This window comes from Lolium perenne, chromosome 6, assembly GCF_019359855.2.
Source record: "Lolium perenne isolate Kyuss_39 chromosome 6, Kyuss_2.0, whole genome shotgun sequence".
NCBI classification, from domain to species: domain Eukaryota; kingdom Viridiplantae; phylum Streptophyta; class Magnoliopsida; order Poales; family Poaceae; genus Lolium; species Lolium perenne.
Window position 1 is genome coordinate 88,434,018 of NC_067249.2, and position 15,084 is coordinate 88,449,101.

At 44.5% G+C, this 15,084-nt stretch overlaps 1 long non-coding RNA gene across 1 annotated transcript; it reads left to right on the forward strand.

Annotated features, from left to right (window-relative positions):
* The first annotated feature begins 8,723 nt into the window (after positions 1-8,723).
* On the forward strand, positions 8,724-13,168 carry LOC127321005 (uncharacterized). The gene is made up of 3 exons (XR_007863778.2): positions 8,724-9,006; positions 9,594-10,616; positions 12,495-13,168. It is a non-coding gene; the product is annotated as an uncharacterized lncRNA (long non-coding RNA).
* Positions 13,169-15,084: the final 1,916 nt, after the last annotated feature.

The window sequence follows — 15,084 nt, forward strand, 5'->3', positions numbered from 1 at the left end:
TTCGCCTGCGGCCTGCGGGGCATTTCGCGGCTGAAATCACCGCCGGTGGAACGCGTGTGTGGCTAGGCACCTTCTACACGAAGGAGGCTGCTGCCCGCGCATACGATGTTGCGGCTTGGAGGTTTGGCCGGCCGCGCCACGAAATGAACTTCCCGGAGGTCAGGTCTCTGACGGAAGCTCAGAGTCTCTCTACTGAGCCGCTACTTCGCTCACAGGGTGAAGCGCAGCGGTACAGGGCTGGCCAGCGGCGGATTGATACCACCGAGGCGGATGAGCAGTTCATGGCACAGTGGCGCAGAGACCATCCCGGAGACATCGAGGCAATGCGCGCATTCTGGAAGGATAAGCAGGCGTACAGGAGAGAGAGGAGGACGGGAAAGCGGCAGAGGAAGGCCGAGGTTGAAGCAGAGTACGCCAAAGGAGAGGCGTCGACATGGGGGGAGAATGATGAACGGTGGTCGTGGAACCTCACAACCACCGCTTCAGAGGACACCCCCAGCGAGGATGAAGATTTCGACTTCTCTGATTAATATGTGTGTGTGTCGAGTCCGTGTGTCTAGCGGGTCATGCATCGACCCAGTGTTAAGTGCTTTGTTCGTGTGTGGGTGTAGTTTCTTTAAATGTTTTGGTTTGTGTGTGGGTCTAGTTCTTTAAGTGTTTTGGTTCCTGTGTGGGTGTAGTTTCTTTAAGTGTTTTGGTTCCTGTGTGTGGGTGTAGTTCTTTAAGTGTTTCGGTTCGGTGTGGGTCTAGTACTTTAAGCGCTTTGGTATGTGTGTGGGTCTAGTTATTTAAGTGTTTTGTATCGTGTGTGGGTCTTAAGTTCTTAAATGTATCACTTTTCTCTCCAGTTCACCTCCGAGGGAGTTCCCCCCTATACATCCAGAATCTGCCTAAGTGTAGGAACCCCCTGTCCGAGAAGCCGGACACACCTTGGGGGGTATCCTTGGATATAAAACCATCTCAAATCACTTTTGTGCATGCCATGTGGGCACACACAAGTTGTCCAGCGATTCCGACGCTCCGATGGTCTGTATCTTGGAAAACACTAGGGCGGGGACCCCACAGATCTACCCCTATAGCTTTCTCCGTGCGAGGGTTTACCAGTGGACTTTTTTATTTGTTTTGGTTTGTTTAGGACATATGTACATGGAAACCATAGATTGGGCATACTTTACCATAAAATAGGCTCCGTTTGAGCCATGGCGGGGGTTTCCACATACAGATCCTGGATTTTACCAAGTGGTAGCCCATTATGCGGAAATCGTCAACGCCGGGTACATCCAAGGTTAGCCAAACCTTACATCACACGTGTACATATATGTTAGGGGCAGATGCAAGTTTTCCAACAATTCTGACGCTCCGGTGATCAGTATCTTGGGAAACCCTAGGGCGGGACCCCGCAGATCTACCCCTAGGGTTAGGGTTAGGGTTATAGTTAGGGTTAGCAATGTATGTGGAAACCCTAGGGTTAGGGTTAGAGTTAGGGTTAGGGTTAGAGATAGGGTTAGAGTTAGCGTTGGCAATGTATGTGGAAACCCTAGGGTTAGGGTTAGGGCTAGAGTTAGGGTTAGGGTTAGGGTTAGAGTTAGGGTTAAAGTTAGGGTTAGGGAAACCGTAGGGCGGGGACCCCGCAGATCTACCCATATGTACATCGATAGCAAATGTTGGGCCTAGTGGCTCCGGTTGACCCGTCTGCGAAGAGCGTCACCCGTGGGACCTACATATGCCATCTACGAATTCTTAAAAAATAGAACCATTTTTTACATAATTCATACTAGTAAATAAATAATAGAAACATAAGATAAAGTAATATGAGAGAGAAAAAAGAAAAAAAAGAAAAAAAATCTATATGCCGAGGGTGGCCGTCGGTATAGGGGGGGCATGCTCTATGCCGAGGGTAGCCCTCGGCGTCTGTGTGACGCGGTGAGAGGGCCGTCATGTCGCCGCTGGAACAGGCACCATGCTACTGCCTACGCCGAGGGCCAGGTAGACGCCGACGGCAGCCCTCGGCGTAGGAACCTGTACACCGACGGTATCTAGACGCCGACGGTCGGCTTTCGGCGCTGCCCCGGCGAGGCCGTACGCCGACGGCCCCGATAAAAAGCCCTCGGCGTAGGGTTTGGCCATCGGCGTCTCCGGCCATTCCTGTAGTGATGCCAACGCACACGCCATAGGAGTTGCCCCCGCCGTCTTCCTCGACTCCATCTTCAAGAGAGATCAATGCATTAACCTTGCAAGACCTGCCGTCGATGCCACCATGACGCCAGACGGCTCCACCGTCCTGCACGTATACATCATCCCGCATCTGTCGTCGATACCCTGCAACACCATGCCACTGAGACTCAGCGCCAACAATGTGGTAGATGAACACCACTCCACCGAAGTCCGCCAACATCGAGCAGCTGCTCCAAAAACGATGCCCCAAGAGGTAGAACGACGCAGGACGCGCCGCCATCGTCCGATCTGGGAGACCCGGACCTAGGGTTTCCCCTGGAGCAGCACGAGTGAGAAACCGCAGACTGCGTCGACGATGCCTTCAAGAAGGTTGCGGCGTGACACGTCGCCATCGTCCGCCAACCGAGGTCGGAACACGGTTTTCACCGGCAGCCGCTGTAACACCCCAAATTTCAATAAAAAGAAAGTTAGAGAATTCCAGAAAGCAAAATTTCAAACCAAAAAAAACTTTTCTATTTGCATATAGTACCATGCATAGGACTTGTGCATTTGAGTGATATGCCATGATGATTGCTTTTACTTGTATTTGATATGCTCTAAAACCCTAATGTGATCATATGAAGATCACCAACCAAATAAATCAAAGAGGAAGAAATTCCATAAAATGCAAAACCCTAAAAACCCTCACATATGCCCTATGGCATTTTTATAAATTTTGACCCTAGACCTATTTGGTCTTCACCATTAGTTGAGTAATGTTATTAAACACTTACTACAACTTTTGGAATCAAAGATTCACATTTCAAATGAAATTCAAACACAAATCCAACTCACATATGATAATGGTCAATTTGGACAATTCTAGTCTGATCACCACTTGAGCCCTTGCCATTCATTTTTCCCAAACCAACTCTTGCTAACTCTTTGCACCAGTTCAAAGTCAACATCAAGGTGAACAACTTTGGTGAAGATCATCATGCCAAATTCATCTTTGATCATGAGCAAGGCTCCTCCAAAGTTCCAACTTTCTCACATATGCAACAATCTACACTTAGCCATTTTGGCCAACTTTTGAATTCTAATTTTTCCACCACCACCTCAAAACCTCTCTGGTCATTTACAACTTATTTCAACACTCACATTTCAAAAACTTTCACCATTTGAATTATTTCAAATTTGGTTATTTTTGAATTTCACAAATTCGGGCACTATTTGCAATAGTTGCAAATAGTGAATCTACCTAACCTAAACTACCCTAACCTATCACATTGTGTTCCCTGGTCCCCTTAAACCTTAAGTGGAGCATAGTGAGGCTAAGAGAGAGAGAGCAAGCTAGGGCATGGCCATGCCGGCCATGTCCCCGAGCTCGTCGACCTCCCTCTTCTCCCCTTGCTCCTCTGCCAGGACCACCTCGCCACCGTGCGCCAACGCGTCCCCTAGCAAGCCCTAGCACCGCCATGGTCGAAGGAACGGCGACCGGACGCGGACGACGCGCGCCAAAGACACGCCCTGGACGCCGCTCACGTCGCACGCATGCACGACGCGGACACGCCCAGTACACGCGCCGCGCCACCACCTCGCTCACTCCCTGGCCCTGCTCTCAACGCCTTGAGCACGCACTCGACACCTGGACGCCGCCAGACACGGCCAAGACCGCGACCCGTGCCCACCGCCGCCGGAGAAGGAGACCCTGCTCCGCCGCGGGCGCCACAGACACGGAAGCAATGCGAGCGATTCCGACGCTCCCCGACCACGCTGTCGCTGCCAGTAGCACCGCCTGGACCCGTAGAGCATCGCCATAGCCTCGCCCAGCTCGACCAGCCGCCGGAGACGCCGCGCCCATGTCGCCCACCTCACTGCCCCGCAACCCTCATGCGATTCTATAAATAGGAGGTTCCCTGGACCAAACCAACCACACCAGCTCACTCCCCACCTCTCACTGCTTCGCCACCACCACTCCACTCACTCGATCGTCGCCGGAGCAGCTCCAATTTGAAGATCGGAGCCGCCAGTACCTGGTGGACGCCGCCGTCGATTGGAGCCACCCCAGGACGAGCCGCTGCTACCAGTCGACTCGCCGTCGTCCACAACTTCATCGTGCACGTTGCCAACCCTAGCTGGAGCCACGGTGAGCTCTCCGACCCCTACCTGAGCCGCCGGTGAACTCCCCTCTCGCCGGCGGGACGATGAACCACAGCCGTTTGATCGCGTTCTAATCCAACGCCTTAGACTCGCCCGTACCACTTCGGCGTTTAACACTCGCTGACAGGCGGGACCCTCTGTCAGGCAGCCCGCGCGGCACTGGACCGTGGCTGGGCTGGCCTTGGGCCGTTTTTAAACCTTTGAGCCCAACTAGCTTTTCCCGCCGGCCCTTTTATTCAAACTGGATTTAATTAATTCAAATAGTTTTGAATACTGCTGACACTTTGAAATTCAATAGAATTAAATTGGCTAAACCAAATTGGATGAACTTTATATGGTTGGAAAGCTAGAGAAATTATCTAACCAATGCCACTGATCCCATGGCCAGATTCTTTGTAGAATTAATGTGATAAAAATAACAAGACAGGGACTTTTACCTATTCAAATAATTCTTAAAAATCAACCAAAATAGATATTAAGTTAATTCCAACTCTGATAGCTCACATTTGACTTACACTAATTGTTTATGCAATAAAATGGTGTGGTCACTTTGTATGATCATGCCATAGTTTAATTAATGGATCATTTGACTAGTTTAACTAGTTGATATTGTCCAAAACTATTAAAGTAAATTTTGTGAAGTCTTATACTTCATTTAAACTTGTCTCACATGAATTCATGGGATGTTTGGACCCCTGGTCCCAAACTCTCTTATATGAATTACTTGAGATTTAAATCAAATGTAGTGTTATTTAAATAGTATGAGGTGATCTACCTCATTTAAATCATTTTCACAAATGATGATGATGAACATTTGACTTAGGTCAATATGAGTTCATACATGATTGTTTGAGAAATTAAATCTTAAGAAGATTTCAATGAGAGGAAATTATTTCTCAAGAACCCTATGGAAACTATCATCTATTATCTATTATATTATTAAAGCACAAGACAACTAATGGCTTAAATTAACCAGCTAAAATAGACGGTTCAGATTTTAAAAAAAAACGCCCCGAGCAGTCACGCGATCCAATCTGCCAGAAACGGTTCAGATTTAAAAAAACGCCCTGAGCAGCCACGCGATCCAATCTGCCAGAAATACCGCGATGTGCCCAAGCAAAACCAATTACGGAGTACATCATACACACATATCGGCATGGTCGTCAACATCGATCTGCCGCCGCCTCTCCCTGCCCTAGGTCCTCCCATTGCGATGTGGTCGCAGTCCCCCAAAAAAAAAATGGTGCTCCACATGGCTCTGCCGCCGCATCTCCTTCTCCTCCTGCCCTACAAGTCCTCCCATTGCGACCGGAGCACTGTCCCAGAAAATTCCTGCATCGTCGCCGGTCTACTAGATTGGTATGCCTCCACACCCGTGCAGAGTAAGTTGCAGCTTTATTGGTTACGAGGATTATGTACTAATACGCATGGGTCTTCCTACCAGCGAGGTGCAGATCGATCCATGCAGTGGTCATGGCGGCGGCCAGTGTGATACTCATCACTCTTTCTAACTTATCCAGCTTTTTTAACCAGTGCGTATGAACCTGCTGCAAGGAATAAACTCCATTTTCTTTTGGGGTAAAGGAGACTATAGCTAAAGGTTATTTCCCGGCAGTGTTAACTAATTCGTTCTATTTTCTCATGGTCCACAGATTGATGAAGCAGTTTGGAATTGTAGAATTACGGATCTAACGGATGTTTTATTCACCAACAGGTTAGCATGATCAATACATAAATCTATCTACTATACGGATGACTCCACAAATTGACCGGGCAGGATTCATAACGAGATTTCTATAGCAAATTAGTACTCTACTAGCATCCATATATACAATGCATATATTTTAGAAAGCACCAGATCTATAGGTTCTATTTTCTAAGTACCGTAATCCAAAATATTTTATCATTTTACTCTTGATCAGATCATACGGAGCACTTCAGTTGGCGCAACATACATATTCACCAAGGTCATGGATGAGATGTTGCTAGGCCAGCTCCGCAGTGCCATCATTGTCTCATCTTGCGCTCCCACATATTCAAGGAGCCCCCTCACATAGATGCAACAAACGAGGTACCATCGATCGGCTCATCGGCAGGATATTCTCTGGATTGATCGATTACCGGCGGCAAGTAGCAGAATGGTACATCCATATTTCTGGCATTCTTAGATTGATCGGTTGTCGTACACGCCGACGAGCGATGGAACGATTAATCAACGCCCGATACCTACTTGGGTGTCGGACGATCGGCATGACCATCATCAAGGTACGAAGCAGAGAACCCGCAGCTAGCTTAGCATAATGGATTGGGAGTCAGGTTAGTATTTTTTTGTATAAACGAATTATGTGAGTATATAAGATACTTTCACTAGGTTAAAAGTTCTCCATTGATGGAAGCAAGAAACGAGGTACATGCATCTACCGGACATTCTTATACTTGATCCTTTCCGGCCGGGGGCGAGCGGCAACACGATTAATCTATACGGGAGGCATACATGGGTGCAGGACAATGGTCATCATCGTCATCATCATGAAATTATGAAAGAGAACCTACAGCTTTGCTTAACGGATTAACTTTGATGGGCAAAAAAAAATTTGTATGTAAGATCCAAAAATAAATTAAGAATTATTTCTTTAAGTTCCTCACAAATTCCATGAACCTTCAGTAGATGTAAGGAATAAAAAAATATTTTCTGTCCATCAATCTAGCATGCCTAAGAATATTAACATGCTTGGATTGTTTAATTAGACTGTTGAACATAAGTAACCATAACTACACTTTTGAAAGAAAAATGTAGGAGCGGCTCCTATAGTAGAATAATGGTGATCTGGTATAAAAGATTAGTGATGAGGTTATCCATATATGCCATAGAGGGTAATCAAAAATTGAAAAATAACATGAGCACGATAAAGAAAAAATAAGTTGTACAGATGGTTTTGCAAAAGAAATAGGTCGGCAGGAAATGTGACTAAGAGAGTGCTTTCACAAAATGTTGTGACAGAGAAATCGTGTCAAATATTTTACTATGCTATAACTTGAAATTACAAAGACGGCAGGGAGAGTATATTTTTGTAGCTTTAGCTGACACATAAAGGATAGTACATGTAATGGATTATCAATGGTCAAGAGAAATATAACATGAAAATGATTCATTTGGAGACATTATGCAAATTGGAAGACGCATGAAATGCATGGCCCCAAACGAGAAGGTCCATAGAAAAGAAGTTCTCTAGCATCAAATATGGATACATGTATAAATGTTTAGATTTGAATCTTGATAAATATTTGTTTACTATTCAACATGAAATTATAAGTAGGACAATAGACACTTGGAAAAGTATGGAAAATAAAAGCAAAAAAATTCGCGGGATCTATTTTATATGTTAGCCAACCAAAGCATAACTAAATCTAGACGCGCAAATGCTTCCGTAATCTTCTCTGGGATGCATCATTATTTTTAGTAACACAATCTTACTTGCGCAACATCGTGACCCTAAGTCCTTTGAAGAGTGTTTTACTATCATCCCAACAATAAATTTCCTATATAATCTTAACTTTACAACAACAAAAAATCATTGAAGACTTATGCAACCTCTGTCGCATGACTTCCCTGGCATGCATCATTATTTTTAGTAATACAATTTTACTTGCGCAACGACGTGACCCTAAGTCCTTTGAAGAGTGTTTTATTATCATCCCAACAATAAATTTCTTATATAATCTTAACTTTACAAAAAAAAATTGAAGACTTACTTATGCAACCTATGTCGCATGACTTCGATCCGTTGTGCCTTGATTGCATCTGTTCTACTACTTCATTGCATGCCTTGGATAGGCTGGTGTCCTGTCCGTGTGGTCGATTTGCTGATGCAAGCGAGCTCGATCGACATTCCTTTGATCTATCGCACCTCTTTTACCAGATTGCTGTTATTTGATGAGGGGGAAATCTGAACATAGAAAGATTACGCTGTTACCCAAAGATTGCAGCTATTACCGAAATTTTATGGCGTGCCATCCGTATACAATACTTTTTAATGCTGGCTACTCTACCCTATACATGAAAGTCAAGCTCTTATATCTCGCTTCGTGTACTTTCTACCATCATAATAAATTCAGTTAGACGATTCCGTTATTATACCCTATATAAAAGTTAAACAAATTAACGATCCCACTTTAATTTGGGCACTGTAGATGGGGTAATTTCTCTCCCGTTCCTCCAATTGGGTCGTCACACGTTCTCCTCTTTTCCGCCACTGTTAATTTGTGTTTTTTTTCTTCTTCGGGTTATGGTCTACCGATTGCTAGGCTTTTTTTCCGGTTTCCGGTTACGGTCACGGCGGGGCGGTCAAAGCGGTGCGGTTGTCCCTACCATCGAACAATCTGGGATCTCGGAACTTAGACTTAGATTAGAAGAAAAAAACGAGCCAGACTCTTCCACCCATCCCGCCGACTACATCTTCCCCACCGGGGGTCGCAGCCCTCCTCACTCCCTGGTCGTTGTGACGTGTACCGATGCAACCATCGGGCCCTCATCTCCTTCCCATGCCCCCAGGCGGATGGCCGTGAGGAGGGCGATTTCGGCGTCCTCATCTCTTTCCCAGGGCGGTTACCAGGGCGGAGGACATCAGCGCTTCTCTCCATCAAGTGGCAGGGCGGCCATGGGAGGAGCCGGCGTGGCCAGTGCTCGCGGTGAGGCTTCTACCACTGCCTATCTGACATCCTTAGCCGCGGCCAGTTCGTCGCGTACGCGGCCCGTCCCATCCCGTTCCCACCGCCTCCGTGTATATCCGGCCGCGCTGCCGTGTGTTTCCTAGGCCGCGATGCCGTCGGTGGCTGCTGATCTTTATCTGTATGTCGCATGGGCACGCTCGAGTAATACGCAGCGCTGCTACTGTTCTCAAGGGCGTCGCAGCTGCTCTCTCTTGTGCAGACCACTTCATGGGATTCTCAGTACTTAATGGAGAAGTTAAATAAGGGTTTGCTATAGCAGTTCCCCTTGCCTGAATATAATGATCCGACTGTAAGCTAATAAGAGGTATTGAAGGATGTATATCATGTATTATTTTCCTGAAAACCACAACTCTCTGTAGTTCAATTTTAGCTTCTAATGTGTGGTCATCTGTACACATTCCTCCCTGTTTTTCACAATGTCATGATTCAGTTTTATCGCCTATTCACACGAACACGAATTAGTAGTTTCACACCACACTTTGTAAACTGAGATGTGCCGATGTTATAGTTTGTAAATAATATGTGATATCCGATTGTTATTGCAGAAACCTGCAAGGAACTTCTTCCTGGATGAGTACTGATCGTCCATGGACGCAGTGGGAGTGACCCCTGCCACTTCCCTTGCTCCATGCTGCTGAGATCTCCGGGGTCCCCAACCAATTGTGGATGACAAAAGAGTGGTGCTGTTGGTGCCTACCCAATGGTATCATGGGTGGAGACTGATGAAGTTGATGTTAGCTTCAGGGATATCTAATGGCATCTTCGATCTGATTCACACAAATGGATGCATTACGCATAATCACAAGATAAATTTGATGGTTAATTCCTGCCACATTTATATCCTAATTGTTATGTTTATCTTTATATTCCCTATATGAAATTGCAGAAATTGCTACATAATCATGCATTTAAAATATTCCCTTTTTAATGTCCTCCTCTGCATTTATAGTTCAGAAAAATGCTAACAATTATTTGCTGCTTCAATACCCTATTACATTCTTTGGCAAATTTATTCACAATATATCAGATTCAGAATTCTTCGTTGATTTCTTAAGGCCTCATGACGTCAGTGCTTTTACAATAGAAGTGCACCAAGGTGTTGTAATAGGAGAATTATCCTAACATAGAGAACCTATGTTTTAAGTAACAAGAGAAACTTTATTATATCTACATACGGCATGCATATTTATGGTATGGAACTCTTCGCTTAAAGATTGTTAGCGTTAGCTCGATGCAATTGAGACCAACCTTATGAAAGGCTTGGAATGTTAATTTTATTCCAATTTATAAGCCAAGCAAAAACGTTAAGATTAATATGTGTATTCCAGATGTCAATACTAAAAATCATTTCACTCTTCCTCTATTGCGCTGCCAAAGCTTGGTCATGGCTAGACTCATATGTGTCTGAATGTTCTAGCAGAAGCATGTCTCTGAATTTGCTGGCAAGTGGTACAAACTACAGAAGGAGCTATAATATTGTAAGTGGCCTTTGATCACTTCGATGAAATGCCTAATCAGGTGATGTCACAGAATTTGGCGCGCTATGATGGCCGACATTCTTTTACCAGGTATGTCCACTCAGCCTTGCATCATCATCTAGCATGTCGTTTTTTTAGTTCAGCTTAGTTTGTGTGCATGCACATTGTATTATATATGGTACCCTGGTTCCTTGCAAAGCAAAATTAATCTGATTATACACTATATAAAAGCTAGCTGTTTTGATGCGCTGAGAGCAACTCCACGTCATTTGGCACTGTTCATGCACATTTTTTGGCCAACCGTACCATGACACGTTGGCAGAATGCTACAGAGAAAATCGGTGAACAGTACCTCGCGATGAACAGTGCCCGTGAACAGTGCCGGCGGATGCATAATGCGTTGTGAACAGTGCCGGTCACCATGAAAACATCCCTGCAATGAACAGTGTTCGTAACTGTAGAGTGAACAGTAGAGTGAACAGTCAGTACCGATTTTCCCCCTCCCGTAGTAATTTTTCGACGCAACTTCGCACAGAAAATGAAGTTCGAAAATTTAAGATATTTTTTAAACATTCGCGCCATTTAGAGCAAATGGCCAAATACGGATATTTAATGCTTTCTCAAAAAAAAAAAAACTGCTGCCACGGGCGCGTCGGTTTTTCCCCCTCCCACAGTAATTTTCCGAAGCAACTTCGCACGAAAAAGAAGTTTGGCAATTTAATGTGTTCACCGAATATTCGCGGCATTTAATTTTGGAAAAAAAAGAACACAATACCGCATTTAGAGCAAATGGACAAATGCGGATATTTAGTGTTTTTTCAAAACAAAAAAAACTGCCGCCATGGGCGGCGTCGGTTTTTTCCCCCTCCCACGATACTTTTTCGAAGCAACTTCGCACGAAAAAGAAGTTTGGCAATATAATGTGTTCACCGAATATTCGCGGCATTTATAGTAAGCTGCAAAATACGGATATTTAGTGATTTTTGGAAGAAAAAAAAAGCAACACAATGCCGCCACGGGCGCGGCGGTTTTTCCGCCTCTCGCGATAATTTGTCGACGCAATTTCCCACACACACACACAAAATACTTGGATGATTCAATATATATATCGAACATTTGCGCTATTTAGAGCAAACGACCAAATGTAGATAGTTAGTGGATTTTTTTAAAAAAAAGTTTGACAATTTAATATGTTCACCGAATATTCGCGGCATTCATAGCAAGCTGCCAAATGCGGATATTTAGTGAATTTGAAAAAAAAAACAATGCTGCCACGGGCGCGGCGGTTTTTCCGCCTCTCTCGCGATAATTTGTCGATGCAATTTCCCACACACAAAAATACTTGAATGATTCAATATATATACCGAACATTTGCGCTATTTAGAGCAAACGGCCAAATATGGATACTTAGTGGATTTTCAAAAAAAAAAAAACGCAAAAGAATGCCGCCACGGGCGCGGCGTGCCGCCGCGCCAAAGCCTACTAGTACTGTGGTAAAATATTACTGGATACCATACCATGTCTTGAGTGTAGATGTATGCATAATGTTTCAAACTTGAACACACCAATAAGGAAATATAATAACCCTACTTATTAATACTCGATTGTGGACTATACCTAGGGAGGATTTATTCCTTAGCATATTAGCAATGCTGCTTCTTCTGGTGGTATCCTATTATTTTCCTCTTCATTACGATATCTTATATTGGATCTCTCCAACATGAACCAGTGAGAATTATTAGCATATGGTGATGGCTTTTTTTGACTCTCCTCGACCATTTTACGGGATATGCTGCACCATTATGATTGACCGAGTCACAAAAGAGCTCCAACCCTCTAATTCTTATCCTTCAAATACACCATTTTGTTATAATGCTGAAGTGCTGTAATCTTGAAAGAGCTCTAAGCTCCCTGTCTTTGAGGGCTTCTGATTGATCGGGGTGTCGCTATCGCTGGGCCTAACTGTAGGTGATTTAGCGCTTGGCTGCCGATGGATTTGGCAGTTGGCGGTGGCTTCACTCCTGGTTGAACTGGGCCTACCTGGGGGTATGTGCGATGGTCGCGTATGGCAAGGTACCGCAGTCACCCACGCGTGAGCCCTCCGACAGGTAGGCTGTGAGCTGGAGGAGTGCTGACCAGAAGCCAAAGAAGAAGAAGAAACAAATCAGATCAAGTGTGCCTCCGAGACAATCAAGTCGGACTGCGACACCACCGCTGTAAGGGAAATGAGAGGTTATTCATCTCGATGAGGCCCGCTTCCTCAACACGGACAAGGCTGGACCTTCAGCGACATTGGATGCAGCCCCTCTGTCTCTTACCTCCCCGTCCAAAAGACGACGAGATCATCGTCTTCTCCACAATGAGGACGATGCGGTCAAGTGTTTTCTGAAATGCTACAGTTAGCTACTAATTGGTTCTGTACTCAGTACAATAAGTAATTCCTTTTCTGTAATTTCTGTTGCTATGTATGGCTGTGACCGATGTACTAAAGACTACCTTCATCTTACTGTGTTTCTCCGTAGTCACTACAGCTGATAGTAAGTGATGGTCTATATATGTTCAGTTACTTTTGAAATTTTGAAGATAGATATTTCAGAAGACAAATTTCTTTTATATGTCTTTTATTTGTGAAGTAAAGGAGAACATACCAGTAGATAGTAGCTGATCTTGCATCAATTTGAGAGATTGTATCGAGTGCTTCCGATTTGCCAAAATAGGTGTAGCTAGAATGATGCACCTTTTTTTTTTTTACCTTGACCGAAAACATGGAGCCACCGCCACGCTCAACTCCTCGACATCTAGCTACAAGCCTGTTGGAGGCCAATGGCAACAATCATGTCGCGCCCAAGCCCCATCTTCTGCACCAAGGTATTAGATCTTGACCAGCCGCAGCGCTCCATCGCCATGCACGCAAGCAAAACAAAGCTCCCCCTTTTACCCCACAGCCTACCCGCAGCCTTAACGTACTGAATCTCTCCATACTCCGGCTCTGGTCTCCTCCGTCGCCTGCTTGCTCTGTTCTTGCATCTATATCTCTTGCTCTGCTACTCTCTCCTTACAGCTCCCACACGCAAGGTCTGAGCTGAAAGATCTATTCGTGCCTCTTGGCCTCTGCTATGTAATGTGTCCTCCAACGTACGCATGCTAGCACTTTTGAAAGGAAAGCTAATTTACTCTGTCACACTTAAATGTTACAGTTCCTTATTCAAGGCACATTCCAAATTAGTTAGCACTAGCAATATATGATAATACCATAGGCGCGGCGTGCGCCGCGCCACTGCTTCCTAGTTTACATATGAAATACAAAGAAGTGAATTCTTTTCAAACAACACAACCCATGCACCTAAGTAGATTATTTTGTGTGCATAGAATAGTTTGTGTGTTTATATGTGATGTATGGAATAGCCATTGAATTAGTGAGTAATTATACTCGTATTCAAATTTAGACGGTAGCACCGGAGAGTACGCCGAAGAAGAAGGTTGCTACCAAGAGGAAGAGGAGGAACAGTTTGAGAACTACCAAGGCAAGCTAATATTCTTGCAAAGTGCAAAGCCCCTTGGGGCAAGGCACCATGATTCTTATCTTTTCTTACATGAACCTATCCCAAGTTTTTGCTTTACAAGTTTTACTTGTTTTCTAAAGGAGTTACTTTTATAGTTAACTTTGGTCAAAGTACAAGTTGGTTACTAGAGTAGTGAGTTAGTCTCTTCCAAGCAAAGCAAGATAGCACCCCTCATGATATTAGAGCTAGTGCTAATGAAATAAAACTTGACTACTCTAGATGGGAACAATGGGAATTTGAAATGAATTTGAAACCTTGGAATGATGATGCATTCCATTGAATGATTTTTGAAGGTGAATGTGAACAAGAGAAGATGGTGATTTTTGATAAACAATGATGTTGGTTTGAATGCGATACCTTTCCAATTATTAAGTACCCCCACAATACCTCATTATGGGTAAGGCTTAACTGGAAGTTTATGCGTCTTAGTATGGGTTCCCTCTGAACACACGTCATAGGGGTTACGCTTGAGGCTGCCTCCGTTGTTGAGAAATGATGTGAAATTGAGGTGAAGTGTACGGCCAAGCCCTGTGCAGTTCCCAGGCTGACAGTTGGTCTTCACTGGGAGGCCAAGCTCATGGGGAGAGGTGCTCATACTAGGACTTGTAAGTGAAAGGTTATGGTTGATGATCCGCGTACTGTGTTACGATGATTCGGGGTAATACCGACGGATGAAATCAAATGTTGTGGCACAAGTGTGCAACCTCTGCAGAGTGTAAACCTATTCGAATAGCCGCGTCCACAGTTACGGACGGTTGGAAAGGCCATACAGTTTCCGATGTCATATCTTTGAAAATGATGTTGAAAAGGATGATGGTGAAATGACTTGTGGTGAATTGAATTGAAATCACCACTTGAATGGTGGGAATGACACTAATGTTCCCACTTGAGTTAGTTAGCACTTGAATAAGCTTTTCTCAAACTTGGTGAACTAAAACTAGCTTTATGCAAATAAACTAGAGCTTAGCAAACCATACTAGAAATGTCTAGCACTT